A 24,580-nucleotide genomic window follows, 5' to 3' on the forward strand; every position below is an offset into this window, starting at 1 on the left:
TCTTTGAAGGATTTCCATTTTCAGCAGAGTACTGATCAGTGAATGCACATAAGGAAATTAGCCAAGGCTGGGGAAAGAACCTCCTGAAAGGATTAGAGGGAAGAAGTGTCAGAAACTCAAACAGGTCTGGGAATCATGCCTGTTCCCAACATCCAGAGCAGAAAAACTCATAATTCACGAGGCATGAGGTATTCAGATGGGCCTTACATCGGTAGTCTGGGATAATTACCTTTATGCAAAACGCTGCTGTGGTCCTGCCTAACAAATCTTAACAGCAAGACTCAAAAAAGATTTAACTGCTTCCACATACTCGTAACTTTATCTCATAATAACGCTCAAGTAAGTAAATGCATAATAATACAAAATATCTAGCACCAAAAGGTAGAAATTACCAAAATTCTACCAAAAGGTAAAGATTATAATGCTTGGAATCCAATAAAAAATAATCAGGCACGTGAAGAAGCAGAAAAATGTGACCCATCATGAGGATAAAAACTCATCTTACATAGATACTATATTTAGCAGAAAGCACATTTAAAAAGTTATTGTAACTCTCTATTCCATGTGTCCAAAAAGCTAGAAAAAATGGCCATGTTTAGTAAAGAAATGAGACATATTTAATAAGGTACAAATCATATCTAGTGATAAAAATCATAATATTTGAGATGAAAAGTACCCTGAATGGAATTAACTAGTAAAGGTTAGTAAACTTGAAGATATAACAATAGCAAATATTCTACATGAAATAAAAATAAAATGAATTTTTAAAACAAAGCATAAGTGCCTTTGTTCATGCTGTTTCCTTTTCTGGGAACACTCCCCCCGCCCCCATCCTAACCATTCATCCACCCATCGACCAGTTATTTCTTAATCTGTTTTCTAGTTTGAGCTTAATCATTACTTCCTCCTTCCTTGACCTCCCTGAATAGGTCAAACCCTCTTTAAACCTATTCACAGAACCCTGTACTTCCCCTCCACAGTACTTATGACAGTGTCAACTTCACAAATATTTGGGTCTGTGATTAATGTCTGTCTTCTTCACAAGGCAATAACCTCCATGAGTGCAGAGAAAACATGTCTATTTTTGTTTACCATGATATCCCCAGCATCTCCAACTGTGCCAGTCATAAGTGCCCTTGCACCCTGAATCCTGTCTGTATCTTTTATCTCTGGGATTTTGATGTATTAATTATACCCTTTCTATATCTTCAACTTCTCCTTCTCTACTGGCTGTATCCCATGCAACATCCCGTCTTCCTTACTAAATTAATCTTGATTTTTATTATGGGTGACATAATAAATGATTTTTAATATGGGTGACATTATGTTCCCAGCTGTAAATTTTTATTTCCCAGACACCCTTGAAGATAGTGGTGGCCATGTGTCACTTTTATCCAATGGATGTATTGGGTAAGATTTTCAGGAAAACTCCATATAAAGGAGACTAATTCTACTGACAAGGTATTTTGCCATCTCCTCTTCCTCATCTCCCTACCTGGAACACAGAAATGATGGCTAGAGTTGCAGCAGGCATCTGGAAGCCTTGAGGCACCTGACAGATGAAAGCCACATGCTAAGGATCATGGAACAAAAAAAAAAAATACATGAGGGGCCTGAAACATTGATAAAATCCTGAAGGTCCTGGATTTGGATTTGTTTTAGGTAAGATAAAGTTATCCCCTCATTATTTTAGGCAACTCTTTTTCAGATCTGTTATTCATAGCCAAATACAATTCCAAATGCCCATCACAAAACATGAAACCTCTCTCTCTTTCTGTGTGTGTGTGTGTGTGTGTGTGCATGTTTAACACACTATCTCATTCATACATAATTATTTCTATGACTTATATGATAATGACTATTATTTGATTTGTGATCTCCACACACTGCCTCAATTCTCCAAACTATTTCTGTAACACACACACACACACATTGTCTCTATTACTCCCATTTCTGCACACACACTATCTTATTCTATACTGTCATACACACAAAGTCCATACAGTGCCGTGACACTCACAGTCAAATGCAACTAGCTCTAATCCTCATTATCACACACACCATCTCCATCACTCATGGTAACACCTACAATTATTCAATCCCTACACTATCACAGTGTCTAACCATATCCACTATCATACATACAGTCCACATCCCCACTATAAAACCTTCAACACCCTCCAAAATTCCTTTTCCATATGCTCATGACATCTGTATATCATACCCACTCACAACTGACATCCACATCACTTCCAAGTTCACACACATACTTTTCCCATTCCTAAATGACACTCGGAAACTCTGCATTTTCCCATCATATACTTTACTCAACAACTCCACTCAGATATTCATGATTTCCACACTCCAAATTGTCACACGCATACACTGTTCCATTCCCCATTATCACGCATGCTTACTGTACCTATCTGCTGCCACAAATATATACACTTCTTATTTCCCCCAGCATCACACACACACACACAAACACACTAATCCTGTCACTTACACCATGTACTTATCTTCTACCATCATATTACACTTTCCCCATTCTACCCACTCTCTACATCCACCTATTATTACCTGAAATGCCCCATTCACATTTTCACACACACAATGATCTCAGTGTCTCATTATCATTGTGTCCTTTCCCACTATTCTCTCTCCCTTCCCAGTCTCCCGCACAACCATATACACACACATACACAATTCTCATCTTCCACGATATGACACACACTGTGTCCATACATTCTGATCTTGTCCTGTCACTATCATTTACATTGCCCCTGCCTTCATTTTCACAGTGATTTCATACCATCCTACACTATTACTCACACTGTCCCCATTGTTACCATTATCATACATACCTTGCTCACATCAGCCCCCCTATCCCACTGTCACTCATTACTTTCCCCTTCTCTGCATCAAACATATGGTCAAGATAATCTACAATTTTACACATGGTGCCTATGCCCTGCAATCTCCTCCTCATTTTCTCTTTTCTCCCTTTCCTTTTCTTCTCTTCTCTCCCCACCCCCATACCACACACTTTCCTAATATGTGGATATTACATGAACCCAGATATAACAGAGAAAGTTCTTACTTGAAGCTTTATTTAAAAGCTCTAGCGAGTGGAGGAACACATTCTCAAAAAGTACAATATGGAATGTTCCCACTTGGTAGATAGTTGTGAATGGATTCCTTTTGGTAAATTTGCTTTTAAGAAGCTTTTCTTCATGTTTTGTTACAGCATTTAGGTGAGGTTTTTAAATATTCCGTTGATATGTCTTTAATATGATAGTATGCAGTTAATCTATTTGCACTATACTTAAGTCTTCCTAAAATATCCTAATAGCTTCTTTGTTACAGCAAAATTGTGATATTTTTGGTCCTGAAGAGATAGACAGGTTCAAGCACATGGCAATACTGAACTGTGTTAGAAAGAACACTTAATCTTTACTTCTCAGGTTTCCATGTGGAAGAACTTCAACTAGACTAACACGCCTGCTTTTCTTCCCACGGACGGAGGAATGAGTTATATGATTAGTGTGCTTGGGAGAAATATCTGAGTGTGTTTGGTTCAAGCACTTGCTCTTTGCTTTCCTCTCAGGGGTCTGTATGCCTATAGAAAACATGATTTCTCACTGGCTCCTTGCTGTGAAGTGAGACCCATTTTTCCCTGGAGTCTTGCAGTTTTTCAGCATTGCTTGCAATTGTCTGGGTAAGTCTGCCTAATTCTGTGGTCCAGTATTAGCAAGTCCACACTAAAACTATCTTCTCCAATCAGCTTTCTTAGTAATGATAATGATTTTCTGATTTCCATTTATCTGATTCCTAAATTTATATTTCAGTTACTTCTAAATCTAGGCAGGAAAGATAAGTATTTATTGATCCCTTACAATTCCCATATGATTTGGATCATTGAAATCATGTCAATTCTCTTTATTGGCTTTATCCATGTTTTAATACAGAGGAGTTCCTAGGTAGCGTTTGGTACTGATTAGCACTCAAGACAAACACTTGGCAGCAATTAAGATTAGGTCTAAATAAGGAAGTTGTATGTCTGCCACCCCTAGACTCCTGATTCCCCTGGATTAGGGAGTCCAAATTCTGAAGGGGTAGAGTTATCATAGCACAGTAGGTGGTACTTAATTAATCAGGATGGTAGAGAGCAGGGACCATCTATTTTCCTTGGTCATACTGATGAGTCCTAGGAGGGCATAACAAAAGCACTTTTTCATGGGATGGGGTGACAAACCTTTATATGAACTATCAGAAAGGGGTTTAGATATTCATCCAGATGTATGGAAGACTTATTAAAGAAAGACATATCAGTGAACCATTTCCTAAAGGGTAAAAAAAAAAAAAAAAAACCTTGTAATAATAATAATAAAAAAACCTAAAATTTAGTCTGATAAGATGTTCTTGTTAACAAGTTCTTTGGAAATTTAGATATAACAGTCACTTTAGCTCTCTTTTTTCCTTTTTGCTAGCTAGCTTTGTGCTAGCTTCTGAGCCCTTCCATACAAACTTAAATACTATGCTTGTCTTCTCTCAGTGAAAGAACACCATTTCAGAGTACAGTTTGTGTGAGTAAGCCCAAATATTGGAATTTTCACAGTTTTACCATAGGACAATGTTGTAAAGAAATGTCAACTATTCTCTGGAAATAAAGCAGTGTTGGTTCGACTTCACATGTAACCTCTTTTGCATAGGAGCAATTTTCATACCTATACATAGTTGGTGTTCTGGTGGTACTGACCAAAATACACCTTGTCTAATCTACATGAGAGCTCACAAAGTGACCATTCATAAAAACAAACATACAAAAAAACTATGTCTCAGCAGTCAAAGAGAAATGAAACAAAACTACTGGACAAGATATGTAAAACCCTGACTAAAGGGTAATATAGAATTATATACTTGAAACCTATATAATTTTACTAACAAATGTTACCCCAATACATTTAATTTAAAAAATGAGCATAAGAACACCTAAGGAAAGTCAAGTACAGCACAAACAAACCAAAAATTTTCTGGAACTCAAAGCTTAAAAAAAATTCCAGTTAAATAATAAAATGAAAGATTATGGTCACTGATGAGCCCTGAATTACTGGACTAGAAAATCAAGTGCAAGATTTATATCAAAGCACTAAGCAAAAAGAAGTGATCATAATAATAATAAAGTAATAGATTCAATGAAGGACACATTGAGATATTTAGATAGTTCCAAGGGACCTTCCATGTGATATGGGTGGGTGGATGGTGAGTTAAAAGAGAAAATAAACAGAAGGAAAGGAGACAATACTTAACTAAATGATGGAAGAAAATTTCCCTGAGTTAAGGGATGGGCCCTCTGAATTCCAGACAAAATTGATTCAATGACTGATTCATTTATCCAGTCATCCATCCCTTCATTAATTTATGTTTCCATGCATTAATTTAATTAATACATTTAATAAGGACCTATTATGTGTCTGGCATTGTTCTAGGCACTTGAGATGTATAATGTTATTAACCAATGTTACCTCAATAAAAAAAGGAAATAATCTGTGAAAATTTAAGGCAGGTCAAAGGAAATTATTAGAGTACAATAAAAAGAGACAACAAGGTGGAAAGAACAGAAAAGAGTGTAACAGACTCAAACTACTCTTGTTCAGCAATCACATTGTCACAGCCTTGTCAAAGTAATCACACCAAATCTTAACAACTACTGTACAAGGTACAAAATATAGAATTTCACTGATAGTAAAGAAAATCCTTTTCAGTCCTTTCTCCATTTCTATAAGCAAAATTGGGTTCCAGACCTTCTTTTTGTTTAAAACTAGCTAATAAAATTCCAGAGCCTAACTTTACAAATGCAGATCTTCACAATCAACAAAAGAAACTGAAAAAAAGTGGGAAGGCTCTGTATTCTCTTCCCTGAAGCTGTGGAGGGGTGGAAATGATTTTCCTTCACAATTACTTCAAGTAATCTAAATTTAAAAGAGATTGAATTGATAATTTATTAAGAATGTCAATCTTGTTCTCTTTTACAATATGGAGGCTTTTGACTATTCATAATTGTTACCAACTGGTTCTACTCTGTTAATATAAATTTTACCTTGGAAGTATTATTTAAAGATAGGCATTTTATAAGACTCCCACAACTTTGGAAATTGATGCTTTGTTCTATGAAAATAACCTACAAAAGAAATGTGTAATTCTAATTAGGTATCTTACTTGGTAATTCATTAACCTGGCATTGGTAGACAGAATAATGCCCCCCCCCCAAAATGTCCACCTCCTGATCTTGTGAATATGTTACCTTCAATGGCAAATGGGACTTTGTATATGTGATTAAGGATCAAGAGACGAGTAAGTTATAGTGGATTACACTAATGGGTGGAGTGTAAGTACAAGAGCCCTTATAACAAGAAAGCAGGAGGCTCAGAGTCAGAGAAAAAAATATGACAATGAAAGTAGAAGGTCAGAATCAAAGAGTGTAACATGCTATACTGTTCGATCTGAAGATGGAGAAAAGGCCTAAGAACCAAAGAATGCAGGCAGCCTCAAGGAGCTGAAAAAGCAAGGAAACAATCTCCCCCTAGAGGCTCTGGAGGGAGCCAACACCTTGATTTTAGGACTGCTGACCTCCAGAATTGTAAGATGATAAATTTGTGTTTATTATCTATGTTTGTCATAATTTATTACTGCAGCAATAGGAAATTAATACATCTGGTGATGAATTTGTAATCACCATCTCTATATTTAGAAACAGATTAATACTTCTAAGATCATTCTGACAAATTAGGAAAGGATCATTGGCACTTTCCTCTTCACCCGCAGGCATGGATAAACAAATACAAACCCACGATTCTGCTGTGTTTACAATGTAACAAATACTTTGAGATGATACATTTCTTTTAAATTAACAGTGTCCTGATTTCTATTTCACCAGTGAGAAAAATGGAACTCTCAAGAAGTAACTTGCCTGAAGGTAACTGGCTACAAAGGCCAATAGTTTTCTACTACAACTTGCTGCCTCTCAAACTGCGTGGGGTGTGATGTAATGAGGGTGGACCATCCAAATGTATTCCTTAAATAACCCATATCTGTACAAAGACTCAATGTTTGTGAGATTCTCTACCTTCTTTGCTTTAATTCCACATTTACAGTAAGCAACAAGCTAGGTTTTTTTAATTTCACTTCCCAAATCCCCAGATACCAGAACTGACATGCCCTGAAGAGAGAGGTCCGGAGTGTTCTGGTCACTGGAAAGAGTATATTAGTGTAGAATGTGTGTTTTTCTCTGTATATCTATTTTACTCTCAGTAAATTAATTTGTATTTGTTTATCACCAAATTTCATTTAATCATTTCATAAATGCTAAAGACCAAATCCTGGACTGTGCTCAACTAACTGAAAAATCACCACCCTGCAGGTTCTTTTATTGAGTTCTGTTGGAACTTCCAAATAAAGGTAATTTCCTTTCTTTGATAATTTCAAAAGTATTTACACATCAAATACAGCTAATTAGAGCATGAGGTCTCAAGGATCTTCAAGTAAAATCGTTTAGGAAAAAATTCTATTTTATTTTATACAGAATGACATCAAATAATGGAGATAAAAGGACTGAAAGGTAAAATTACAATTATTCACAAGTTACATTAACAAATCAAAAAGACTATGATAAATCATTGAGCGCTATAATTATGATTCATGCACTTTTAAATATGTTTTATATAAAGTTTATATGAAAACTTAATAAAATCTATAAACCAACAATTGGACCTAGAGAAAAGTTAGCAAGGTGAATGGATCTAAATACAATACACCAATGTTCACTGCAGCATTATTTACAATAGCTAAGACACAGAAGCAACCTAAGTGTCTACAGATAGACAAATGGATAAAGAAGATGTACATAAATACAATGAAATATTACTCAGCCATAAAAAAGAATGAAACCATGCCATTTCCAACAGCATGGATGGACCTAGAGGGTATTATGCTAAGTGAAATAAGTCAGACAGAGAAGGACAAATTCCATATGATTTCACTTATATGTGGAATCTAAAAAAAATAACAAACAAACAAAACAAAACAGAAACAGACTCTTAGATTTAGAGAACAAACTGATGGTTGCCAGAGGGGAAGGGGGTTGAGGGATCAGTGAAAAATGTGAAGGAGAATAAGAGGTACAAACCTCCAGTTATAAAATAAATAAAGCACAGGGATGTAATGTACAATACAGGGAAAGCAGTCAATAACATGGTAATAACCTTGTATGGTATCAGGTGGTTACTAGACTTATAGTGATTATTTCATTAGGTATATAAATGTTGAATAACTATGTTGTACATCTGAAACTAATATAATATTGCATATTAAGTATAAAAAATAAAAAAAATAAATAATAATAAATTAAAACAATACACCAGAATCAAGCATTCCTATACACCAGTCACAATCAATTACAAAATGTAATTTAAAAATATTAGTAATAGCGACAAAAACTATCAGGTACACAAAAATATGTCTAACAAAATATGCATAAGACCCTTATGTAGAAAATTATAGAACTTTTTTCAAAGACAAAAAATACCTAAAGGAGAGATGAGCCTCCTTCATTGTTGTGAAGGTGCCATTTCTGTCTATAATCTATAAATAAAATGCAGTTCGAATGAAAATTTCAATGTTTTTTACAGGCCATGTTAAACTTATCTTAAGATTCATATGGAAAAATAAAAGGCAAAGAATATACTTTTGAAGAAGAGGAACAAGGAAGGAGTCTTTCCCTATCAAATATTAAAATGCATTACAAAGCTACAGTAGTTAGCTATACTAAGTAAGTATAGTATTAGTATATAAATAGACAAATAGACAATGGAACAGAATAGAAAACCTAGAAGCAGAAAACCTAGAATAGAAAACCTAGAATACACATATGAGGTGTTTTCAAACAACACAGTGAATGTTTAAACTTTAAAAACAAAATATATTACAATAAAAGACACATTGCCATTAATCCCCCTCAAAATACTCCCCCTCACTTAGAATACACCCATCATTCTTGCTACTTTCTGAAGCAGTTCTGGAAGTCCTCTTTCATGAGTGTCTTTAGTTGCGCTGTCGTGGCTGCCTTGATGTCCTAAATCATTTTGATTTGGGGGAAGAGCCAGAAGTACAGTAACAGATCTGGTGAATAAGTTGGATGAGGACACACCATAATGTTTTTATTTGACAGAAATTACCGTATACCAGAAGCGTTGTGTGACATGGAGCATTGTCATGATAGAGGATGATTTACCACACACTTTGAAACACTCCTCTCAACCGTAGCTCACACCCAAGTGACCACCAAACAAGTTGAACCTTGTCACACATTGTTACCTAGGTTCGACGTACTGCTTCCCGTATTGAAGATCTCTGCCTTTCCATTGGATGGTACTCCGCAACAGCATTCACCGTATCTTTTGATCACAACGGAAAGGCTCCTGTCACACATCACTTCTGGTATATGGCAATTTCTGTCAAATAAAAACATTACGGTGTGTCCTCAATCACCTTATTCACCGGATCTGGCAACATGCACCTCTGGCTCTTGCCCAAGGTCAAAATGACCATGAAAGGTAAACGTTTTGAATAGATTCAGGACATCGAGGCAGCCAGGACAGCGCAACTAAAGACACTCACAAAAGAGGACGTCCAGAATTGCTTCAGAAAGTGGCAGAATGATGCGATAAATATGTTTGAAGCGATGGGGAGTATTTTGAGGGGGCTTAATGGCAATGTGTCTTTTACTGTAATAAATTTTTTAAATTTAACATTCACCATAGTTTTTGATCACACCCCATATATTATAACTTGGTATATTACAGAGACAGCATTAAAAATCTGTGGAGAAAGAATAGTCAGTAAAGAGTCCTGGAGTTACTGATTAATTGTTCAGAAGAAAATTAAGTAAGATATCTACATCATACCATAAACAAAAATAAATTCCAAGTGGATCATAAACTTAATTGTGGAAAGAAAATTATAAAAGTTTTACAGGAGAATATGGAATATCTTTATGAAATAAAGGTAAGAAAGAATTCCTTAAACAAGATAAAAAACACATGGCATATATAGAAAATGATAGTAATTTCATGGCATACTGGGGAAAATGGAAGAGGCTGCTATTCCATGAGGGCTAGCATAGATTTAACCATTTATGAAATTATTCCCTTCTACTTGCCCACTTTCCCTATCTCTGCTAGATCACAGAGTGGCCTCTCAACTGCCCATTTCTTCAGGTACTTCCCTAGCTAAAGGCTAGATGACATACCTAGGCTTCCATTATACATGGTCTAAAGACCATTTGCTCTCTGGTCCCCACTCATCCACTGCCAGATTGATGGCTACTTCTATGCAAAATTCACAATATGGTACCTTCCAGGAAGCCTTCCCTGAGCCTTTAGGACAAGTTAGAGGACCCTCCTCCATATTTCTACAGACAGCACCTGGTTTCTCCATCATAGCACTCCCTGCTACAATGTCTCACCAACCAAAGTCAGTAGAAAATACATCTAATCCAACTATATGTCCTCATTATCCAACAAAGAGACTAGATCACTACATTTTACTTAATTGATTGATTGATTGATTAATTAATGGTCTATCTAAATTTTCTAGGCTTCCAATCAATCTATCTTGCCCACTGGTATCCTAGCACTTGTGACAGTCTCAGACTGTACATTTGCCTCTCTCACCTCTGACTTCCCATTTTGTTCACTCACACTTCTTTTCTGCCAGGATCCTAAGAAAATATTTTTGTGATAACCAAGAAGACAAACAGAGGGAATGAAAAGTAGCAAGCCACGCATTTCCCCTTGAAGCTATTGGTTCACTGCTCTCCTTCCTACCTAGACTCTTTTCACATCTGCATATAGAACATTTTGTCAATTTTCTGAAAGTTGATGAACTCATATACAACTTTTAATCACTGCAAATGTACTTCTACAAAATTCAGGTAATTAACAGTGCACCATAAACCAACAAATATCAGGTGAGACTCTAGGAGGCTAACCCAAACATCTTCACTTCTAGCTGGCCATATAAATAAACTAACCAAGGTTCTCAGTCTTTGAGACTCTGGGAAAGAAATAAGCCAGGGACCTCCCTAAGAAAAAGACTCCCTAAGGGACAGACTCTGGGAAAGAAAGCAACAAGCCAGCTCTCCTTGGAGCTGGCTAACAATGGTTGTTCAAGAACCCTTCAAAGACACATGGTCTTCTAAGCCACTACCCCAGTCTTCATACTCTGCTATCCACAGATGCTGGTTATCTCTGATCACTTCCTGGTTTTGGTTCTTGACCCTTGAATCTGGGGAAGAGATAACTGAGTCAGAGCCCATCTACAGAAACCCTGGCTAATTGCTAAATTCCATTGTTTGGAGTTTCCAAGAAAGGGGAGCACTGTAGGATGCTAACCCTGGCCTTTACATTCTCAAATGGCCTCAGAGCTGGGCAGCCACACTTAATTCTGGGGCCCAATTCTTGGGCCTTGAGATTCTGGGAAAGATAGTACCAAACCAAGGTTCTCCTATGGAACCCCTTTGAAGTGGCTAAGGGCAATTGTTCCAGGATAAATGTGAAATAGTAACCAAGTCCCCCATATCCACAGCAAATCACAGGTCCTGGCTACCCCTGATCATCTCCAACCCATAGTTTTCTGGCCTCAGGAATGTGGGGAAGAAAGAACCAAGGTATGAATCCTCATATGTTTTTAGTGGGAGTGAAAACTGGTGCAATCCTTTTGGAAATCAATTTTCCATTAGCTAGTAAAGTTGAATATATGCATCCACTATTACCAAGTAATCCCTCTCCCAGATATATATCTTAGAGAAACTCATGCACATGTGCAACAGGAGACATGTACAAGAATGTTCTTAGCAGCACTGCTCACAATAGTCAAAAATGGAAAGAAATCCAAACGTCCATAAACAGTAGAGTGTATAAATAGGTATGTGCACGCATGTCTGTATACTCAGACAAAGAAGTGATTACCATAACAGTCAAGTCAGGATAAATGGTTACTTCTGGGAGAAAGATAAGGGTTAAGACTGGAGGCTTCTGGGTAACTCGCAACGTTCTAGTTTTGGTCCTGGAAGGGTCTTTCATGGATGTTTACTTTATAATTATTCATTTAGTATACATTTATATTTATGCAAATTTTGGTATTTTTGTTATATTGCACAATTTAAAACATTTTTAAAAGAAAGAAAGAATCCAGGGCCTTCTTACAGAACTCCCTTAAAGCATTCCCTAATAGCATACTTGTATGCTTTCAACCTTTCTGAAATGAGGAATGATGTAATACAAAAAGCATCTATCTACTCCTTTCTTTAAAAGGTATGGTATTGGCTATCCACATTTATTTGCAATAGGATTCTTCGAAAGGGACACCTGGGCAAGCCAGGGTCCTACCAATATTACCATTTCCCTTAAAGTTGCTAAGGGCAATTGTTTACATCCCTCCAAGTATAGGAATCAATATAGAATGCTATCTTAGGTTCCCCTTACATTCAAGATTTTAGTATCAGTCCAGTCGTTTCCTGGCCCTGGTTAATGGCAAAAAAAAAAAAAAAGAAAAAAGAAAAAAAGTGTGTGAAGCAAAGACAAAGTTGAAGCCAAGCTAGGGCCATCAAGGGATCTGCTGCAAAGCTGGTTAAAGGTAATCACTCATGCTGGCCATTGCTGCTTCCATTCCCTAAATCTTCCTCCCTTCTGTGAAACTCTGTTCCTTTGATTGTCATGCCAATCTATCTCTCAGCTACACTCACTCCTTCTTTTACAAAATATAGCATCTTCCTCACCTTCCTCTCCACTCTTACACACCCTATCTTTCCCACTATCTTTGAAGATCCCATGGCTAACTTGTCCATCACCCCAACTTCACATTTCCTGGACCTCTTGTACTCCAACTCATCTACCCACTGAACCTTGTCATCATCCAGAACTACTTTTCCTCTGAAATCTTAAACTCTAATATACTACTCTGATTAAAATTTCTTGTCTGCCATTCTACCTTTTTAACATCTACTCTTTGGGCTTTGAAGCCTCTGTACAACTTTGCCTACACTCACCCACATATTTGAACAGCTTCTCTTTCTCTGGTTTCTTACAATCCTCCTGAGAATACACACTTCCCTGATGTTCTATAACCTGATCAAATTGCATCAGTAACCTCAACAACCCTCTTAGGCCTTCAAACCTTCAACTACCCACAATCATCACCATTATATTCACAAGTCTAAAATCAAACCCAATGTTTGCCTTCCTTGTTCCCTTGTTTGCCTTCTTGGCATCTGAGCATACCTGGGAAAAAACTAAAAACACTTCATTTCCTACTCAGGTAGGTGTTCATTACTGCCCATCAATATTCTCTCATTTCCTAAACAAGGTTGCAACCTTCTTTTTTCCTCTGGCCCTTGGCCATTTCCACTTACACTCCAGAATGCCCTTACTACCTTATTCACAGGGAATATAGAAGCACCAAGAAAGAAACTCCTTCAGTCTCTTGCCTTTCCAAAATCTAAAAAAAAACAACAAAAAACAACAACAAAAAAACCACCTTTCTGACCCTCCTTAACTTCAATGTCAAAAATGATGCCCTTTCGAATGTAATCAATAATGTTGTAAAGATTTTGTAGGGTATCCGATGGACACTTGTCTCATTAGGGAGACCACCTCAGGGAAGATGTAGAGGCCTGATCACTGCACTGTACACCTGAAGCTGAAGCTGAACAATAATGAATGTCAACTACAATTTTATATATATATGTATGTATGTATGTATGTATGTATGTATGTATATGTATATGTATATGTATGTATATCGTTACAAGAAGCGGAGTACAGCATTAGGAATAGAGACAGTGGAAATGTAATGGCTGTGTGCAATGTCAGAGGGATAGTGGATGGGGAGAGGGGGGTTGACACAGTATGAGGGATATAAATGATAAATGTATAACTATTACATTGTTTTATACACTGGAAACTAATAAAAAATAAATAAAAATAAAAATTAAAAATTAAAAAATTAAAAAATGATGCCCTTTCTCTTGTTCATGGCCAGTCCTTCCACATATTCTCTACAACACATCTTTTCCACATCTTGCCTCTCCATTATCCCCTTTCTCTCCAAATTTTCAACCTGTTTTTATCATCTCCTCCCCTGTAGAACATATACGAGTAAACATGTTCAAATCTCTCATCTTAAAAACATACATGTACCACCTGTTGTCTAATCCACTTTTCACAGACGAGATCCTTGACACAATAGTCTACACTCCATCAACACTTCACCAATTACATTATTGGCCCTCTGCGCTTTAGCCTTCACCAACACTGATCCATAAACACTCACTGCCCTGGTTTCTCCTAAATGCCTAATCTAACAGAACCCTCTCAGTCCATATCTTATATAACCATGTAGAGAAATTTCATATTTTATATTAAAAAGCTTAAGACACTAGTTTTTTTTTTTTTTTTAAAAAAAACAAATGCAATGCATGCTGATTAGTATACAAAACCTGGCACAGAGAAACACACAAAAAGAGATAAGCATCTTCAATCATCATTCCACCCTCCCAGAGACAACTGTGAAAGCTACATTCTAAACTGTGGAAGAAGCTGAGCAATCATCTCACCTGCCCCCCACTCCCACCCCGGCCCCATACCATTAAATCCCAGGACAAAGAGAAGGAAGAATTCTTAGATTACTCAAAGGTACATAACTGGACCTCATTGCCAACTGGTGGAGTTTTGAAGAAGAGCACAATAATCAAAAATTTTGATGTGTTCCATTAAAGAAAAAGAATATTCTGATACTTGTTAAAATGATAAGAAAGACTTTATTAAGGACTATTGTGATGTGTCAGGACTATTGCAAAAAGGGGAGAAAGATTGGACTCAACTCTGAATACAGTAAAGACAGATGGGGATTTATACCCAAGAAGCAGACTGTGTCGGGGGGCATAGAAAATTACTAAGAGGAGCCATCAAGGATAGGAGGATTCTTGCTAAACCAACTTAGGATTCTTGCTAAAGGCAGACCAGGGTGATCAGAGATCAAGGGTGGGGGGAATTCTCGGTAAATTGACTTAGCAGGATTCTTTCTCAAACTGGGTTAGGCAGGCCAAAGACAATGCCCAAGGGTAAGCTCTAGTTGAAAAGAGGGCTCAGAGGAACATGACTAAAGTTTGGTTAAGGAGAGAGCTTTGGTTAACCCTTTTCTATTCTACAGCTTTCCTTGGGAAATGTTTCTCCACTGAAATATTCTCTATTTTAGACCTATGGCAATGAGATGGCCCCTGAATACACAGGCACATATAGAATTATACACACGCAACACTATGTACATGTGTATGCACAAATCTATTTGATAGATAGATGGATAGATAGACAGATAGATATTATATGTATATAACGTCATATTACACTGCACCTTATGTATGTGTGTAGGAAAGTCATGTGGTGTGTGGGAGAGTCATGTGTATAAATATATATAATTTACATGTATTATAACATTATAATACACACACACACATGCACACACACACACCCCTCTCTCACACATCGCTCACACACACAGGGTACAGGGCAACATGACAGTATCTCTCCTGGACAGCTATACCTCTGTCCTCCTTACCAGTCTCCTACTGCCCCACTCATATCCACCCACCCAGTGCCTCATCAGTACATCACAGGGGGGACTATATATATCACCTGCTTAAGACAACATCAGTACTTCTCCCTCATAGCCTTCAGAGTGAAATCCCAGTTCTCTGACCTTTGGGGCTCTCAACATCCTGGCCCCTATCCATGCATCAGTTTTGTCTCTCCTTCCCTACATAAAACTTTTGTTCCAGTTACAACCAACTACATTGATGCCTTCCCTTGAATTCATCAAGATACCTCCCTCCCTCTTCCAGTTTCCTCTGACTGGAACACCCTTCATAGCTCCTCTACCTGCACACCACCTCTACTCACTCAATATCAAGCATTATCTCCCTTTTCTAAAGCAATTTCAGATGCCCCCTCTGTGCTCCCACAGCCTGTCACCCCCCACTTACCTATGCCCACAATAGTACTGATCATACTCTTTAGACATTGTGTGTTTACTTACTCATATCTTCACTATAATGAATCTTCAAGGATAGGAAACCATTCAGGTTCACCTTCACATCCCCCGTACCCAGCATAAGACCAAATACATGGTATTAATTGTTCTATAAATTTTTGCTAAATGAATGACTACAGAAACAAATGAAAGCCATGCTTATTGTCAATGGAATGCTGGTGGAGTCATTAGAATGTATTCAAAATAGTGAGGAAAAGGGCACTAAAGGGCACCAAAAATAACAAATTCTTGAGCACTCACATCTTGGTTTCTAAGTACCAATCCCTACTGAAAGAATACATGATTCCTCACAAAATGGCTGATTCCAGGGCAGGGGCAAGTAGTATACATGTTGAGCCTAAAATATCTTGTGTCAGAAAGCAAGGAAACCAAGACCTAATGAGATCATGGAAAAAGGATACAGGAAGCAAAAAGAAAGGGCTCCTAATTTCTAAGATGACACAGTTTGAGCATTCTTTAAAAACCACAATAGAGGGCCAGCCCAGTGGCTCAGGCGGTTAGAGCTCCATGCTCCTAACTCTGAAGGCTGTCGGTTCGATTCCCACATGGGTCAGTAGGCTCTCAACTACAAGATTGACAGTTCAATTCCTCGAGTCCCGCAAGGGATAGTGGGCTCCGCCCCCTGCAACTAAGATTGAACACGGCACCTTGAGCTGAGCTGCCTCCCAGATGGCTCAGTTGGTTGGAGCATGGGCTCTCAACTACAAGGTTGCCAGTTCAATTCCTCCAGTCCTGCAAGGGATGGTGGGCAGCACCCCCTGCAACTACGATTGAACACGGCACCTTGAGCTGAGCTGCCGCTGAGTTCCCGGATGGCTCAGTTGGTTGCAGCGCGGGCTCTCAACCACAAGGTTGCCAGTTCAATTCCTCAACTCCCACAAGGGATGGTGGGCTGCGCCCCCTGCAATTAGCAATGGCAACTGGACCTGGAGCTGAGCTGCACCCTCCACAACTAAGACTGAAAGGACAACAACTTGAAGCTGAACGGCACCCTCCACAACTAAGATTGATTGAAAGGACAACAACTTGACTTGGAAAAAAGTCCTGGAAGTACACACTGTTCCCCAATAAAGTCCTGTTCCCCTTCCCCAATAAAAAAAAATCACAATAGACACATATAAAATACATAAAAGTCCATGAATTCCTAATGCTATTAAAAAAAACGACGAAGGTCTCTAGGAAACCAACTCATTACTCTGAAAATAGATAAATGAAAAAAAGAAACATGTATCCTGACTTTGTTTTTATGAAATATATTTCAGGACAAAAAAAATAGCTATAAGGAAAAAGGTCTCTTTTACAAAATAATTCCAGCTAGAAGGATTGATAGAATTAGACGACTGTTTTTCAACCACTATTGACGTAATAAATTTAGACAATTATCTTCAATGGCTGTTAAATTGAACAGGAGAAAGTTTGGTAGGAAACGCTACAATGGAGGATCAGGCTGATAACACCTGAAAACACAAATCAATCCCAGCACCAGTTAAAAAAGTAAAACCAGACACGATGAAATGCATACAAAGAGCATACCACTGCCTGAGAAGATGCTTTTCCTTAAAAAAACAATTGAAAGTGAATCAGCCTCTAGCTCTAAATCCCAGTTGAACAGGAAACAAGAGGATGGGAAAACAAATGTCTCCTCAAGGAAGCAATCATCCAAATCCATTTGTCAATGGGACAAATGACTTAGTTTCTTTAATAAATCAATGGTCTTTAAAATAGAAGGAGCTATAGAGGGTTTCATAGGAAAAGAGACTTCAGAGAAAAATATCCAGTGGCAATAAACAGCCCTTGTTTGGATACAGATTTAACAAAGCTACTGTAAAAAGACATCTTTAAGAAAATCATGGAAATTTGAATATGAACTGAGTATTAGATGATATAAGGAGTGATGTTACTCTTATTAAGTATAAATGCCTAGTGGTTACTTAATATAATACACCTGTGAACTAAGGATACATAATGAGCTATTTATCTGTGTAATGTCATGATGCCTGGGATTGCTTTAAAATAACAGCAGTCAAAAAAGTGGGTGAGGAGAAAAGATCAAACAAAATTGCCAAAATGGTATTAATTCTTGAAGCTGGGGAATGGATACATGCATGTTTATTTTACTAGTTTCTACTTAAAATATATTTGAAAATTTCAGTAATAAAAGAAAAAAGACAGAGTCCAATGTGCAGGGGGTCCAACTGGTCCTTTCCAAACTGGAAAGTTTGAGCTACAGAAGAAATAATGACTGAAATGAATTGAAAAGTACTAAATATATAAATATCCACAAGTTCAACAAAATAGAGAAAACAACAATAAAATCTCAAATATAAAATACATTAGTCTAGGTTGGATGATAGTTTAAAATACAAGCTATATAAAGTTTGTTTGGGAAAAGAAGAAATTTCAAAATGGATTACATATTAGATGATATTAGGGAATTATTGTTAATTTTTTTTGGTTAGATGATGGTAATTAAATTATTTACAAAATGTTCCTAAGCTTAGGAGATGAATGCTGAGATATTTAGGGGTGAAGTACCATGATATGTGCTCCTCAAGTTGATCTATTAAGTGGTATGAAGCTAGAGCTGAATAATATTGTATGTCAACTATATTTATATATATATAGTCATGGGATATGGAGTACACCATAGGGATTAGAGTCAGTGGAATTGTAATAGATATATATGATGTCAGAGGGGCAATAGATTGGGGGATGGAGGTTATCACTTTGTGAGGGGTGAAATGTCTAACTATTACATTGCTTTGTACACCTGAAACTAATTAAAAAAAAAAAAGCGAAGAAGAATTTTTGTAGAAATTGACAAGCAGATTCTAAAATGGGAATGGAGATTCAAAAGACCAAGAATAATCAAGGCATTATTGAAGAAAAAGACTTCTTCAATGGACTTAATGACCATATGTAACGTTTACTATAAAGTTATATTAATTATGACAGTGGTACTCATACAAGGATAGAAAAATAAACCAAATGGAACAGAATCCAGAAACAAACCCACATAACCTAATAATTTGATTTATGAAAAAGATGACACTATAGGAGGGAAAGAGTGATCTTTTCAATAAGTGGGATGGGGTTGACTGGATGTCCATTTTGATACACACAAACAAAAATAAGCCTTTAAGCCATACCCATAACTCATACTGGCAACATACAGAAAAATCAATTGTAAATACAAATGAGAGCCTAAACAATAACACAACATAGAATAAAATACCTTCATGACCTTGAGAAAGACAAAGATTTCTTAACCAGGTCAAACAAGCACTGGCCACAAAGGGGGAAATTATGAATTGAACAATATCAAAATTGAGATATTCACTTCATCGAAAGACACCATTAAAAGGTTAAAAATGCAAGCAACTGAAACTTGCAAGAAATAATCTAACAAAGTATTCACATCTTTCAAAGTAATATAGAAAGATCACCTAAAAATCAATAAGAAAAAGATAGTCCAAGAGAAAAAGCAGTTAAAAAACTTGAACAAGCACCTCATAAAAAAATATCCTGGCCAACAAACACATGGAAAGATGTGCATATATCATCAGAGGTATGTAAACTAAACCACAATGAGATACCATTATAACCACTAGAATGGATACATTTTCTTCTTAAAAAGAAAAGACTATGACAAGTTTTGGCAATATTCTAGAGGAACTGGAAATCTTGAACATGTCTCTTGGGAATTTTTTGGTACAACCGGAAAACTGGTTGACAATATCTACTAAAGTTAATCATACGTATAAACTATATTCAGCAATTCTACTCTTAGGTATATGACCAACATAAATGTGTGCATATATCACCAAAAGACATGTATTAGTAAACTGTTCATAATATTATTTGCAGGCCAAAAAACGGAAGCAACCAAAATGCCCACCGATGGTGGTATATTTACACAGAATACATTATCAATGAGAATAAAGGAATTACTACTACACCCAATAACAGATGAATCTCAGAAACAAAATCTTAAGCTAAAGAATTCAGACACACACACACACACACACACACACACACACACACACTGCATACTATGCTATTGTATTTTTATAAAATCCAAAAACAGGAAAAATTATTATACAGTGATAGAAGCCAGAATTGTGATTAATTTGGAGTTTAGTTGTGACTAGGAGAGGATACATTCAAAGTTTTTCAGATACTAATCATGTTCTATTTCTTAATCTCCCTGGTGGTTATGCAGGTGTGTTTACATTGTGAAAATGCTTTGAGCTGTATACTTATGATTTGTGCACCATTCTACGTGTATTTAAGTTTACTTAAAAAAATGCCTGCAAATCTCAAATGGTTCAGCCAAAATAGATAGATCAAAAAACAGATAAAAATTATACCTCAATTAAAAAGGGATAGGTGGATAGAGTGAGCAGTGAGTGAACAACTGAGCTAATATGGCAAAAGTTAACAACTGTTGAATCTAGGTTCAGAGTATAAAAGTATTCATTGTACTCTTCGTTCAACTTATGTTTGTTTAAATTTTTGATTAGTAAATGTTCAAGTGAAAAGAGTCATCATGCCTCTCAACTCTTAATATTTATAACTAGGAAGTAATTAAAGCACTTGATATAATCTGACTTGTGAAAGCAAACTTTAAAAAACGAAATTTCGAGGGTAAGGGGGCGGGGGGTAGAAGATGAGGGTAAGAGGGATCAAATATATGGTGATGGAAGGAGAACTGACTCTGGGTGGTGAACACACAATGGGATTTATAGATGATGTAATACAGAATTGTACACCTGAAATCTATATAATTTTACTAACAATTGTCACCCCAATAAATAAAAAAAAGAAACAAAAAAGAAGAATTATACACCTGAAATCTATGTAACTTTACTAACAATTGTCACCCCAATAAACTTTAATTTAAAAAAAACACGAAATTTCTATACCCAGATTATGTTTTGTAAAATAATAAAATAAAATAGTCTATATATTTTCTATTTGTTATTAATAAACAGAAAGACAGATAGAAAGAAAGAACCAGGCCAGGAATGAGTATCTTACAGACCCTAACTCCATGAATTCCACCACCATTTAGCAAGTTACTATCCACCTCTGAGTCTTGTTTTTATCAGTAAAATGACAATGATAATACTGACCTCAGAGGGTGGTTTTTAACACTAGGTGGCCAACTATATTTAAAAGCTTGTCTGTTACACACAAGCACTGAATTCATTTCCATTTACCATACCAAGTATTTATGGGCAACATATAATGAACACACAGTGATAAGAGCAATGAGAGAGGTAAGTAAATATGCTGTAGGATAGCACACAGTGTGCCACAAAGAAACAGACTGAGGATGGAGGTAGATACATGTCTTCTTACTGGGGCTGGTAACTCACTCTTCACCTAAATGGTAGCAAGAAGCTAACTAGGAAAAAGAGAATATGAGGAAATTATGTGGGTGGATTAGATTAGTTGATTATGCAGAGTGTTGCTTAACACTATGCAGAAAAGTGACTGTGGAGGAGTGGGGAGTGCAGGAAGCAAAGTGAACAACAAATGCAGAGACACTGGCATAGACATATCCTGTTTTCCCATTAATATCTGTATAGTTCATGCCCTCACTTCCTTTAGGTTTCTGCTCAAATGTCACCTTACCAGGAGGCCTTCCTGACCATCCTACCTAAAATAGGACAGCCCCTCCCCATCACAACCTATTACATATTTAATATATATTCATTTATTGTCTGTCTCTCAGCTATAGTTTGAAAACTTTGTTTTCAGGGGTCAATCCAAGAAGAGGATTTAACAATCATAAATATCTACACATCCAATATAGGATCACCTAAATATATAAAGCTAATGTTAATGGGCATAAAGGGAGAAATTCACAGTAATACAATACAGCAGGGGATTTTAATACCTCACCCATATGAATGGTAGATCGTCCAGACAGAAAATTAATAAGGAAATAATGGCCTTAAATGTCCCATTAGGCAAGATCAACTTAATAAACATTTACAGAACATTTCATCCAAAAAGTGCAGGATACAGATTTTTCAAGGGCCCATTCTCCAGGATAGATCATATATTAAGCCACAAAACAAACCTCAATAAATTAAAGACTGAAATCTTTTCTGACCACAATCGCATGAAGCTAGAAATAAATTGTAAAGGAAGAAAACTGGAAACACACACACAAATATGTAGAGACTAAACAACATGCTACTAAACAACCAATAGGTCAAAGAGAAAATAAAACCAGGAAATCAAAAACTACCTTGAAACAAATGAAAACAAAACTTTCCCAAATTTATGGGGTATTTTTGTTTTTATTTTCCACTGTTGTAGCCTCAATGCTTAGAACACTGTCTGACACATAAAAGTTATTCAATAAAAAAATTACTGAATGAATAGATGGATGCATGCACAGTGGGTTGCAGCCAATGTGATGATATCTAAAACTGTATAATTATGACTTCAATAGAGAATAAAGAGACATCAGCAATACCCTTTGAAAAAGTTCCTAAGTGTTTTGGCGTCATAAAATCTCTGCCTCATTGTTTATTCTAAAGGAATTGAAAACTATACCTGGCCTAGAAAAAAGAATCACCTCTTATTTTGGCAAACATAACACACTAGTTAGAAGAGGAGGAATAAATGCTTGTTCAAGGAGATTCTTGGTTCAATTCTCCTTTAGAGCCTGAAAAAACCCTGAACATCATTATAAATTTAATGATCATTTCCCTTCTCTTGGGTAAAGAATTGAAATAATAAACTGTGATTATTAACTAGGGTTCTCATCAGATAAATTACACATGGTTAAGGAAACAGAAAAATACATTTCACATTGCAACAAATGGGGAAAAAAGACAGCTCACAATGCAACAAAACAGATAATACTTGCAAAACTCTTGGGGAAAAAAATACTTGAAAACTCTTCCAGTTTGCTGTTCAATGTTACTACCAGAGACCAGAAAAGGATTTGCATAATAAACCCGACTCATGAAATAATACATGTGTAATTGGATGTCATATCTGTCAACCTTTTTGCTCTATGAGAGGTTATAAAAGGGGTGGGAAATCTTCCATCTTCTAAAGCTGACACCAGGTTTTAGGCAAAACACGCTATGTTTGCAATACCATAAAAATTTGGGGATTCAGTTCTATGCCAAAATTTTACATTTTTTTTAAAAAGTCATGACTAGACAACTGAAACCAGTGCAATATCTGATGTGTGTTTTTTTAGAGTAAAAATATAAATAAAAGGACGTAATAATTTGAACACCTCCCCTTTGTCTCTTAGGGCTCTAAAATCTGTTTCTTTGCGTATTTTTTAAAAGAAAATACTCTTGACCTTGAAATTGAAATCACACCCAATTTCTACAGTATGTAATTCACTTACCTCTGCAGGGCAGATTCAGGAGAGACCAGAAGCCTTCAATGGGATAAAATACTGGGTCAGAAGGGGAAAAAGGGAAGACTGTAGGTTCAGAGTGGGGGAAGGGGGTTGCAAAAGTTCTGAGGCTTAAAGGGGACTGAGTAGAAGGTAGGAGTAAGAGATAGGAAAAATCTGTGGTACAGGGAATGAACTAGGCTCAGAAAGATCTGGAAGAGGATCCAGGATAAAGAGGAGATGTGAAGAGTGACGAGGGATAAAAGTACCACAAAAGTCAGAAGAGGGAGGGGATAACGGCCTGCCATCTCCGGAGGATTAAGAGAGGAGATAGTGAGACAATCAGAACCACAACCATCAGGAATATCCTCCATACTGTGGGGATGAATTCTTCTTTCCACCCCATGTTGAAGCAAGGAGGAAAGCTTCCTTGGCATGTTTGAGCATTCACTGTGAGAATTACCAGTCCCTTTCTTTACACTCACCTTGATGAAGAAAGCCAGCGACGCGTCTACTGTATGACCGGAAGTGGTATTTTCTTTTGTTTGGCGGAAGCTTTAGCTTCTGCTGCCACCCACCCAACCCCCACCCCTCACCCTTCACCCCTCACCCCCCACCCCCACCCCCGCACTTTCACTCCAGGCAGCTTCCTGTGCCTCTCTAGCAAGCTCTTGCAAGACTTTATCTCATTGGTTCTCTCACCAGATCAGAACCTGGATAGAGATGTAAACCGGCTGGAAATCAGTCAACTTTTTTCAAATCCTAGCACTCTGCAGTATCTCTGTCAAACCCCACCTATCCAATCTGTCACCTGTCCTTGTGATTCAGCTTTTTAAATACCTCCCGTGCCTTTAGTCCCTTAATTCTTGAATGTCTGCAGTTTCATATTTACCATACCGGGTCACTGTTTTCTGGCATACCATTTTAGGAAATAAAGTTAATTTTTATTAGTAGCATACTTTGATTTCAACTTTTTGAAAAAAAAATCTTAAATCTGAATCATTTTTGTCTTGGAATGGTATCCAAAGAGTTACATGC

The 24,580-nt window shown here is 36.9% G+C and overlaps 1 protein-coding gene across 1 annotated transcript in view; it reads right to left on the reverse strand.

Moving 5' to 3' along the window:
- MAGED1 (MAGE family member D1) overlaps nucleotides 1-24,098 on the reverse strand; it is a 50,620-nt gene extending 26,522 nt beyond the window's left edge. Inside the window, exon 1 of the mRNA XM_033115864.1 lies at nucleotides 24,028-24,098. The gene's annotated coding sequence lies outside the window, so the exon portion shown is untranslated. The remainder of the gene's footprint in view (nucleotides 1-24,027) is intronic.
- Nucleotides 24,099-24,580: the final 482 nt, after the last annotated feature.

This window comes from Rhinolophus ferrumequinum, chromosome X, assembly GCF_004115265.2.
Source record: "Rhinolophus ferrumequinum isolate MPI-CBG mRhiFer1 chromosome X, mRhiFer1_v1.p, whole genome shotgun sequence".
Lineage (NCBI taxonomy): Eukaryota > Metazoa > Chordata > Mammalia > Chiroptera > Rhinolophidae > Rhinolophus > Rhinolophus ferrumequinum.